Here is an 11309-nt window from a genome sequence, read left to right as displayed (position 1 = left end):
GTCATTCCATATAAATTTTAGGGTTTTTAGTTCTACTCATACAGAATTTGTCCTTCAAATATTAGTAAGGATTGCACTGATGTATAGATTGCTTTAGGTAGTGTGGGCATTTTAACAATATTAATTCTTTCAATCCATGAACATGGCATATGTTTCTATTTATTTTTTATCTTCTATTTCTTTCATAAACATCTTATACTTTTAAGTGTACAGGTGTTTCAACTGCTTGTTTAAATTTGTTCCTTGGTATTTTGTTATTTTTGATGCAATTCTAAGTGTTTTTTTTCTTTATTTCTCTTTCTGTTAGCTTTCAAGTAATATAGAACTGCAACATTTATTTCAGTATTGCTTTTATATCCTGCAAATTTATGAATTCATTTATTAGTTCTATCAGATGTTTAGTACAGTCTTTAGGGGTTTTTATGTACAATCTCATATTGTATCCTAACAGTGACTGCTTTAATTCTTCCTTACAAATTTGGACAATGTTGGCTCGTTCCTCAGTCTTGGACTTCTAATGTTGAATAAATGTAATGAGGGAGAGCATCCTTGTCTTGTTCCTAATTTTAGAGGAAAATTCTCATCTTTTCACCTCTGTATGTAATGCTAGCTGTGGTCTTGACACAGGTGGTCTTTATTATGTTGAGACATATTTCCTCTCTACCCACTTTGTTGAGTTTTTATCATAAACAGATACTGAATTTTGTCAAATGCTTTCTCTACATCTGCTGAGATGATCATCTGAATTTTATCCTTCATTTTGCTAATGTGGTTTACCACATTGATTGATTCTCAGTTCAACCAGGTCTGCTTTCTGGAATAAATCCCACCCAATCATGGTGTATGATTCTTCTGATGTATCTTTAGTGGTTCTTCTAATGTATCTTCTCATTATTGTAATAGGTTTGCTAATATCTTGTTTTAAAGTTTTGAACCTGTTTTTCAGGCATATTTGCCTACAATTTTCTTTTCTTTGTTTAAAGACTTATTTATTTACTTGAGAGAGAGAGAGGGAGAGGGAGAGAGAGAGAGAGAGAGAGAGAGAGAGAGAGAGAGACAGCAATGGGGGAGGGGTAGAGGAGGAAGGGGAGAGAATTTTCATCAGGCTCCCCACTGAATGGGGAGCCTGACACAGAGCTCAATCTCACCACCCTGCAATCATTACCTGAGCTGAAATCAAGAATCAGACACTTAACTGATTGAGCTACCCAGGAATCCCTGTAATGTTCTTTCCTTGTGGTATCTTTGTCTGGTTTTGGTATCAAGTTAATACTTTCCTCCTAAAATGAATTTGGGAGTGTTCCCTCCTCTTTTATATTTCGGAGGCTTTGAGAAGGATTGGTATTCTTCTTTAAGTGTTTGGTAGAATTCACCAGGAAAGCTTTTCGATCTGGAATTTGTTAATTGGGAAGTTTTGATTACTGATTCAATGTCCATATTCATAATTATTCTGTTCAAATTTTCTATTTCTTTTTTAATTAATTTTTGATACTGTGTAGTTTATTTTTTGTAGTATCCAGTTTTTATTTAAATGCCAGTTAGTTAACATACAGTGTAATATTAGTTTCAGGGGAATATTTAGTGATTCACTGATTATATACAACACCTAGTGCTCTATTTTTTTAAACTTATATTTAAATTCCAGGTGACATACAGTATAATATACTTCCATACAACTGCTGGTGCTCATCATAAGTGCAGTCCTTAATCCCCATCACCTATTTAACCTATGCACCCCTTCCTCTTGATAATAATCAGTTTTCCCTCTATAGTTACGAGACTGTTTCTTGGTTTGCCTCTCTTTCTTTTTTCCCCTATGATTGCTTTGTTTCTAAAATTCTACATATGAGTGAAATCATATGGTATTTTTCTCTCTCTGACTTATTTTGCTTAGCATAATATTCTCTAGCTCCATCATGACATTACAAATGGCAAGATTTCATTCTTCTTATGCCTGAGTAGTACTCCATTATATATATTTACATAGTGTCTTTATCCATTTATCTGTCAGTGGACACTTAGCCTACTCCCATATCTTGGCAATTGCAAATAATGCTACACTAAACATCGGAGTGCATGCATTCCTTTGAATTAGAGTTTCTGTGTGTTTGGGTAAATACCCAGTAGTGCAATTGCTGGACCATGTAGTAGTTCTATTTTCAACTTTTTGTGGAACCTCCATAATATTTTCCAGAATGGCTGCACCAGGTTGCATTCTCACCAACAGTGCACAAATGTTCCTTTTTCTCCACATCCTTGTCAACACCTGTTGTTTCTTGTATTTTTTATTGTAGCCATTCTAACAGGTGTGAGGTGATATGTCTTTATGGGTTTGATTTCCATTTCCCTGATCATCAATGATGGTAATCATCTTTTCATGTGTCTGTCAGCCATCTGCTGTCAGTCATGTCTTCTTTGGGGAAAAAAAAGTCTATTCAGCTACTCTCCTCATTTTTTAAATTGAATCATTTTTTCCCTTTTGTATGAGTTATTTGTATATTTTAGGCCTGAACCCCTTATCAGATATATCATTTATAAATATCTTCCCACATTTAGTAGGTTGTGTTTTTACTTTGTTGATTATTTCCTTGCCTGTTCAAAAACTTTTTATTATGACGTTGTCCCAATAGTTTATTTTTGCTTTTGTTTCCCTTGCCTCAGAAGACATATGTAGAAAAATATTGCTATGGCTTGTATCAGAGAACTTATCACCTGTTTTCTCTTCCAGTGTTGTTATGGTTTCAGGTCCCTCATCTAGCTCTTTAATCCATTTTGTGTTTATTTTTGTGTATGGTGTTAGAAAGTAGTTCAGTTTCATTCTTTTTTTTTAATTTTATTTATTTGTTTTATTATCTATTTGAGAGAGAGAGAGAAAGGGTGGGCAGAGGGAAAGGAGGAAGTAGAAACAAGCTGAGCAGGGAGCCCAATGAGAGGCTCCATCCCAGGACCCAGAGATCATGACCTAAGCTGAAGGCAGATGCTTAACCAACAGAGCTACCCAGGTGCCCCCAAAACATTTCTTTAAAAAATTAACATATAGCTGTTTAGATTTACCAGCATTGTTTATTGAAAGACTGTCTTAACCCCATTGTATATTCTTGCTTACTTTGTCATAGATTAATTGATCATAGAAATGTGCGTTTATTTATGGTCTCTACCATGTTCCATTGATCTACGTGTCTATTTTGTGCTACTTCCACATTGTTTTGAATATTGTTTTGAGCAGCTTTGTAGTATATCTTGAAATCTGGAATTGTGATATCTCCATCTTTCTTCTTCTTTCCCAGGATTGCTTTGGATCTTTGATGTTTTCTGAGGTTCCATGCAAATTTTAGTATTATATGTTCTAGTTTTGTAAAACTGCTATTGGTATTTTGATAGCAATTGCTTCAATCTGTTGATTGTTTTGGTTATTATGGACATTTTGACAATATTAATTTTTCCAATCCATGAGCATGGAATATCTTTTCATGTGTGTGTGTGTGTGTGTGTGTGTGTGTGTGATCTTCAATGTATTTCATCAGTTATTTTATAATTTTCAGAGAATAGGGATCATAACATGAGCCAAAGGCAGCCGCTTACTGAATGAGCCACTCAGGCATCCCAATGAACTATCTTTTTAAGGTATTACTGTATGTTGTTTCCTAATATTTTGTTGTGGATTTTTGCATCTATGTTCATCAGGGTTATTGGCCTGCAGTGTGTGTGTGTGTGTGTGTGTGTGTGTGTGTGTGTGTGGCATTTGATTTTGGTATCAGGATAGTGATGACTTTCTAGAATGTGTTTGTAAGCTTTCCTTCCTCTTATATTTTTGGAATATTTTCCTAAGAATAGGTTTTAACTTCACTTTAAATGTTTGGTAGAATTCACTAGTGGATCCTTCTGGTCCTGGACAATTACTTTTTGGTAGTTGTTGATTACCAATTGAATTTCATTACTTTTATTTCTTTTTAAAAATATTTTATTTATCCATTTATCAGAGAGAGAGAGTGGGAGAGAGAGAGAGAGCTGGGGAAGTAGCCGGCAGAGGGAGAAGCAGGCTTCCTGCTGAACAAGGATCCCAATGCAGGACTCAATCCCAAGACCCTGTGATCATGACCTTAGCTAAAGGAAGATTCTTTATCAACTGAGCCAACCAGACATCCTTCATTTATTTTATTTTATTATTTTATTTTTGTTTGTTTCATGTTTTAATTTAAGTTCTTGTTAGTTAACATATAGTGTAATATTGGTTTCTGGAGTGGAATTCAGTGATTCATCACTTCTTACAACACCCAGTGGTCATTACAACAAGTGCCCTCTTTAATACCCGTCACCCATCTGGCCCTTCCCATGCCCACCTCCCTCCATCACCCCTCAGTTTGTTCTCTATAGAGTGTATTATGCTAAGCAAAATAAGTCAGTCAAAGAAAGACAAATAGCATATGATTTCACTCATATGTGGAATCCAAGAAACAAAATAGATGAACACAGAGGAAAGAAAAAAAAACAGAGAGGAAAACCATGAAATGTAGTTTAGTTTTACCTGTGTTTGAACATTTCACAAAGTGAGTTATGCAGCATGCACTCTTTCTGTCACTGGTTTCACTCTTTTTCTTTGAGATTCATGCATGTTTTTCCACATAGATTCAGTTCACTATTTTCCCATTGTCATAGAGTATAAATGTATTCATATTACTATTAATATTTTGTTGAAACTTGTGGTGATTTTTAATATTGTTTCCACAAGCTTTCTTGGACATAATTGTCCAAAGTAATTTTATTACACACTCCACTATCAGTGTATCAGAGTCTCTGTGTGTGAGTGTGTAAATATTCCAAGTGTTCTAAGGTTCTCACTATTATTTCCTGAAATAAATCCTATCTTCTTAAAGCTGTTGTAGCTGTTTTTTTGTTCTATAACTTTGTTGTATTTAGTTTACTAAGTTTTTTGATTAGGATATTCATGAGGGAATATATTACATATAATATACATATACTATATATAATACACATATATTATACATATATATTAAATATATTCTCTAGTACATTTATTGCTTGATTCTGATGTCAAATTAATAACTTCACAAAGCACTTTATTGATCCTCATTTTTCTTTTTTTTTTCTATGTAGAATGTAACTTTCCTTTTTTAAATTTAAATTCAAATTCAATTAGCAATTTCAATTACTTCTAATCAGTCTATTCAGAATTTCTGTTCCTTCCTAGTTTAGTAATGGAACATTGCAATTTATCCATTTCTTATACATTGTCCAGTATGTTGCCATATAATTTTTCATAGTATTCTTTTATAAGACGTTATACCTCTGTGGTATCAGTTGTTATTTCTCTTCATGTTTGATATTATTTATTTGGACCCTTTATTTGTAGTTGCCTTGATGAGTCTGGTTAAGGGCTGTCAATTTCGTTTATTTTTATTGAACCTACTGGCCGTGATCATATTTTTATAGAATCTACTGTTGGTTTCAATCATTTTTTTCCTATTTTGTTTTTAGTCTCTACATTATTTATTTTTGCTCTGATCCTCATTATTCCCCTACTTCTACTCACCTCGGGCTTTGTTTGTTCTTCCTTTTCTAGTTCCTTTAGGTGTAAGATTAGATTGTTTATTTGATTTTTTTATTGCTGTTCTTTATTTTTTTAATTTTTAATTATGTTCAGTTGGCCTGCATATATTACATCTTTTGTTTTTGATGTAGTGTACAATGATGCATTAGTTGCAAATAACGCCCATTGTTCATCACCAAACATACATTTCTTAATAGTCATCACCCAGCTACCCCATTCTTCCACTTCCCACTCTTCTGTAACTCTCAGCTTGGCTTCCTGAGGCAAGAGACCCTTATGGTTTGGCTCTTACTCTGATTTCTTCCCATTCAGTTTTTCTCCCTACCCCTGTGGTCTTCCTCGCTATTCCTTATGTTCCACATGTTAGTGAAACCATATGATAATTGTCTTTCTCTGCTTAACTTACCTCAGCATAATCTGCTCCAGTTCCATCCATGTCGATGCAAATGGTAGGTATTCATCTTTCCTGAAGGCTGAGTAATATTCCAGTGTGTGTGTGTGTGTGTGTGTGTATGTGTGTGTATATATATATATATATATATATATATATATATATCTCACATCTTCTTTATTCACCCATATGTTGAAGGTCATCCCAGCTCTTTCCAAAGTTTGGATATTGTGGACAATGCTGTTATAACACTGGAGTGCATGTGTCCCTTCTTTTCACTACAGGTATATCTTTGTGGTAAATAGCAAGTAGTGCAATTGCTGGGTGGTACAGTAGCTCTATTTTTAATGTCTTGAGGAAGCTCCATACTGTTTTCCAGAGGTGCTGTACCAGCTTGCATTCCCACCAACAGTGTAAGAGGGTCCTCCTTTCTCCACATCCTTGCCAACACTTGTTGTGTTTCATCTTATCAATTTTAGCCATTCTAAGTGGTGTAAAGTGGTATCTCATTGTGGTTTTGATTTGTTTTTCCCTAATAGTGATGTGGAACATTTTCTCATGTGTCAGTAAGAAATTATGTCTTCTTTGGAGAAGTATCTGTTCACGTCTTCTGCCCATTTCTCAACTGGATCATTTCTTTTTTGAGAGTGGAGTTTGAGAAGTTCTTTATAGATCTTGGATACCAGCCCTTTATCCATAATGTCATTTGAAAATATTTTCTCTCATTCCATGGGCTGCCTTTTAGTTTTGTTGACTGTTTCCTTTGCTGTGCAGAAGCTTTTTATCTTGATGAAGTCCCGCAAGTTCCTTTTTTGGCTTTTTTTTTCCTCTTGCCTTTGGAGATGTGTCTTGAAGGAAGTTACTGTAGCCAATGTCAAAGAGGTTGCCCCCTATGTTCTCCTATAGGATTTTGATTGATTCCTCTCTCACATTGAAGTCTTTCATCCATTCTGAGTTTATCTTTGTCTATGGTGTAAGGGAATGGTCCTGTTTCATTCCTGTATATGTGAATGTCCAATAATCCCAGCCCCACTTATTGAAGAGACTGTCTTTTTTCAATTGGATATTTTTCCAATTTTGTCAAAGATTAGTCGACCACAGAGGTGAGGGCCCATTTCTGGAGTCTCTATTCTGTTCCATTAGTCCGTGTATCTGTTTTTGTGCCAGTACCGTGCTGTCTTGATGGTCACAGCTTTGTAATACAGCTTAAAGACAGGCATTGTGATGACCCCAGCTTTGGTTTTCTTTTTCAACATTCTCTTGGCAATTCAGTGTCTTTTCTGGTTGCATACTTATTTTGGATGATTTATTCCAGCTCTTTGAACAATGCCAATGGTATTTTAATAGGGATTATATTGGATGTAAATTGCTCTGGACAGGATATATATTTTAACAATGTTTATTCTTCCAATGAGCATGAAATGTTTTTCCATTTTTTTGTGTCTTCCTCAATTTCTTTCATACATGTTCTATGGTTTCTAGAGTATAGATCCTTTACCTCTTTAGTTAGTTTAATTCCTAGGTATCTTATGATTTTTATTGTTATTGTAAATGGAATAGATTCTTTAATTTCTGATTCTTCAGTTACATTGTTAGTGTGTAGAAAAGCAACTGATGTCTGTACATTGATTTTGTAACCTGCCACATTTCTGAATTGCTGTCTGAATTATAGTAATTTGGGGGTGGAGTCTTTTGGGGTTTCCACATAAACTATCATGTCATCTGTGAGGAGGGAGAGTTTGACTTATTTATTTCTTTTTGTTGTGTGATAGCTGAGGCTAGGGCTTCTAGTACTATGTGGAACAAGAGTGGTAAGAGTCGGCATCCCTGATGTTTACCTGATCTTAAGGGAAAAGCTCTCAGCTTTTCTCCATTGATAATGATATTCAGTGTGGGCTTCCCATACATTATTTTTCTGATATTGAGGAATGCGCCCACTATCCCTATACTCTGAAGAGTTTTAATCAGGAATGGATGTTGTATTTTGTCAAAAGCTTTTTCTGCATCAATTGGGACGATCATATGGTTCTTGTCTTTTCTTTTATTTCTGGACCCTACCATGTTCCTTGATTTGTGAATGTAAAACCACCCTTGAATCACAGGCATAAAACCCACTTGATCATAGTGAATAATCATTTTAATGTACTGTTGGATCCTATTAGCTAGGATCTTATTGAGTATATTGGCGTCCATGTTTATCAGGGATATTGGTCTACAATTCTCTTTGTATGGAAGGGTCTTTGCCTGGTTTTGGGATCAGGGTAATTCTGGCCTCATAGAAGGAGGGTGGAAGTTTTCCTTCTGTTTCTATTTTTTGGAATGGTTTCTGTACAATACATATTATTTCTTCTTTAAATGTTTGATAGAAATCCCCTGGGAAGCCATCTGGCCCTGGACTCTTGTTTTGGGGGAGGTTTTTGATGACTGCCTCAATTTCATTAGTGGTAATTGGCCAATTCAGATTGTCTATTTCTTCCTGTTTCTGTCTTGGTAGTTCGTAAGTTTCCAGGAAGGCATCCATTTCTTCCAGGTTGCTTAATTTGTTGGCATATAGTTGCTGGTAATAATTTCTAATAATTGTTTCTATTTCCTAGGTGTTAGTCATGATCTCTCCACTTTCATTCATGATATTATTAATTTGTGTCCTTTCTTTTTTCTTCTAGATAAGTCTGGTCAGAGGTTTATTGATCTTATTAATTCTTTCAAAGTATCAGCTTCTATTTTCATTGATCTGTTCTACTGTTTTTCTGGTTTCTATTTCATTGATCTCTGCTCTAAGCTTTATTATTTCTCTTCTCCTGCTTGCTTTAGGCTTTATTTGCTGTTCTTTCCCCAGCTCCTTTAGGTGTTGTGTTAGCATGTGCATTTGGGATTCTTCTAATTTTTTGAAAGAGGCTTGGATGGCAATGTGTATTCCGCTTTGGACCACCTTTGTAGTATCTCATAGGTTTTGGACTGATGTGTTTTTGTTCTCACTGCTTTCCTTGAAATGTTTATGTTCTTCTTTAATTTCCTGGTTAACTCATTCGTTCTTTAGCAGGATGGTCTTTAACTTCCAAGTGTTTGAATTCCTTCCATTTTTTTCTTGTGATTGAGTTCTAGTTTCAAGGCATTGTGGTCTGATATCATGGAGGAAATAATCTCAATCTTTTGGTCTTGGTCAAGACCTAATTTGTGACCCACTATGTGGTCTATTTTGGAGAAAGTTCTGTGTGTACTCGAGAAGAATGAGTATTCTGTTGTTTCAGGGTCAAATGTTCTGTATGTATCTATAAAGTCCATCTGGTCCAACGTGTCATTCAACGTTCTTGTTTCTTTATTGATCTTCTGTTTAGATGATCTGTCCGGTGCTGAGAGTGGAGTGTTAAAATCTCCTACTATTAGTGCATTATTGTCGATCTGATTCTTTATTTTGGTTAACACCTGGATTATGTAGTTGACTGCTCCCATGTTGGGGGTATAGATATTTACAATTCTTAGATTTTCTTGTTAGATAGACCCTTGATAAATAATATATTGTCCCTGTGGGTCTGTTATTACTGTCTTTGATTTAAATTCTAATTTGTCTGATATAAAAATTGCTACTCCAGCTTTCTTTTGAGGTCCATTGGCATGAAAAATGATTCTCCATCCCCTCATTTTCATTCTGGAGGTGACTTTCGGTTCAGAATGAGTCTCTTGTAGACAGCATGTGGATGGGTCCTGTCTTTGTATCCAACCTGCAACACTGTGCTGTTTCATGGGAACACTTAGGCTCTTCACGTTGAGGCTTACTACTGAAAGATATGTGTTTATTGCCATCCTCTTGTCTGTACAGTCCCTGTTTCTGTCGATTGTCCCTGTAAATTTCTTTTTTTTAAGATTTTATTTATTTATTTGAGAGAGAGAGAGAGACAGCGAGTGAGAGAGGGAACACAAGCAGGGGCAGTGGGAGAGGAAGCATCAGGGTCCCAACATAGGAGCCCGATGTGGGGCTTGATCTCAGGACTTGGATCACGCCCTGAGCCAAAGGCAGACATTTAACAACTGATCCACCCAGGCACCCCTGTGAATTTCTGTTCCATATGTCTCTTGGGGTCTTTCTTCTTTTATCTCTCCATCATTATGAATGACAGCCTTGCCAGATAAAGTATTCTTGGCTGGGTATACCTTGAATATGTCTTGCCAGCCCTTTCTGGGACAGCTCTGACATTATTCTGATGCTCCTCCCTCTGTACATAAGGAATCCCTTCCCCTTAGGATGGCTTCCTTTTTTCTAACATTTGCGAGTTTTTCTATTTCATACTGGGGTATTGGTCTGCTCTTCTTGATTTTGGGAGGGGCCTTTCTGCCTCTAGGACATGAATGCTTGTTTCCTTCCCCAGATTAGGAACATTCTCAGATTTGATTTGTTCAAATATATCTTCTTTTTTATTTTTTTAATAATATTTATTTTGTTATATTAGTCACCATACAGTACATCCCCAGTTCTTGATGCAATGTTCCATGATTCATTACTTCCATATAACACCCAGTGTACCATGCAACATGTGCCTTCCTTAATACCCATCACCAGCCTATCCCAATCCCCCACCCCCCTACCCTCTGAAGCCCTCAGTTTGTTTCCCAGAGTCCACAGTCTCTCATGGTTCATTTCCCCATCTGTTTACCCCGCCTTCATTCTTCCCTTCCTTCTCCTACCAATCTTCCTATTTCTTATGTTCCATAAATGAGTGAAACCATATGATAATTGTCTTTCTCTGCTTGACTTATCTCAAATATATCTTCTAGTCCTCTTTGTCTCTCCACCCTCTCAGGGATCCCAATGATTCTGACATTGGAACATTTCATGGTGTCATTGGTTTCTCTTCAGTCTTTTTTGGGGGGAGATTTTAAGCTGTTTGTCCCAAGCCTCCTCCTATTCCTTCCTCTCTATTACTTTATCTTCTAGATCACTAATTTGTTCTTTTGTCACATTTACCCTAGTGTTAGAGAATCTAGTTCAGACTGCATCTCATTCATAACATTTTTAAGATTGGCCTGATTAGGGACACCTGGGTGGCTCAGTCATTAAGCATCTGCCTTTGGCTCAGTGCATGATCAAAGGGTCCTGGGATTGAGCCCTGCATTGGGCTCCCTGCTCTGCTGGGAGCCTGCTTCTTCCTCTCCCACTCCCCCTGCTTGTGTTCCCTCTCTCGCTGGCTGTCTCTCTGTCTCTCTGTCTCTCTCCCAGGCGCCCCTATCTCTCTCTCTTTTTGTCAAATAAATAAGTAAAATCTTTTTTTAAAAATTGGCCTGATTAGCTCTCACTTCTGCTCTTAAGGATTCTATATTTCTGTTAACATTTTTCTCAAGTCTAGCTATTGTTTT

This window comes from Ursus maritimus, unplaced genomic scaffold, assembly GCF_017311325.1.
Source record: "Ursus maritimus isolate PB19 unplaced genomic scaffold, ASM1731132v1 scaffold_5, whole genome shotgun sequence".
Classification (NCBI taxonomy): domain Eukaryota; kingdom Metazoa; phylum Chordata; class Mammalia; order Carnivora; family Ursidae; genus Ursus; species Ursus maritimus.
The sequence above is the reverse complement of the archived record's forward strand: the minus strand, read 5'-3'. Positions refer to the sequence as shown.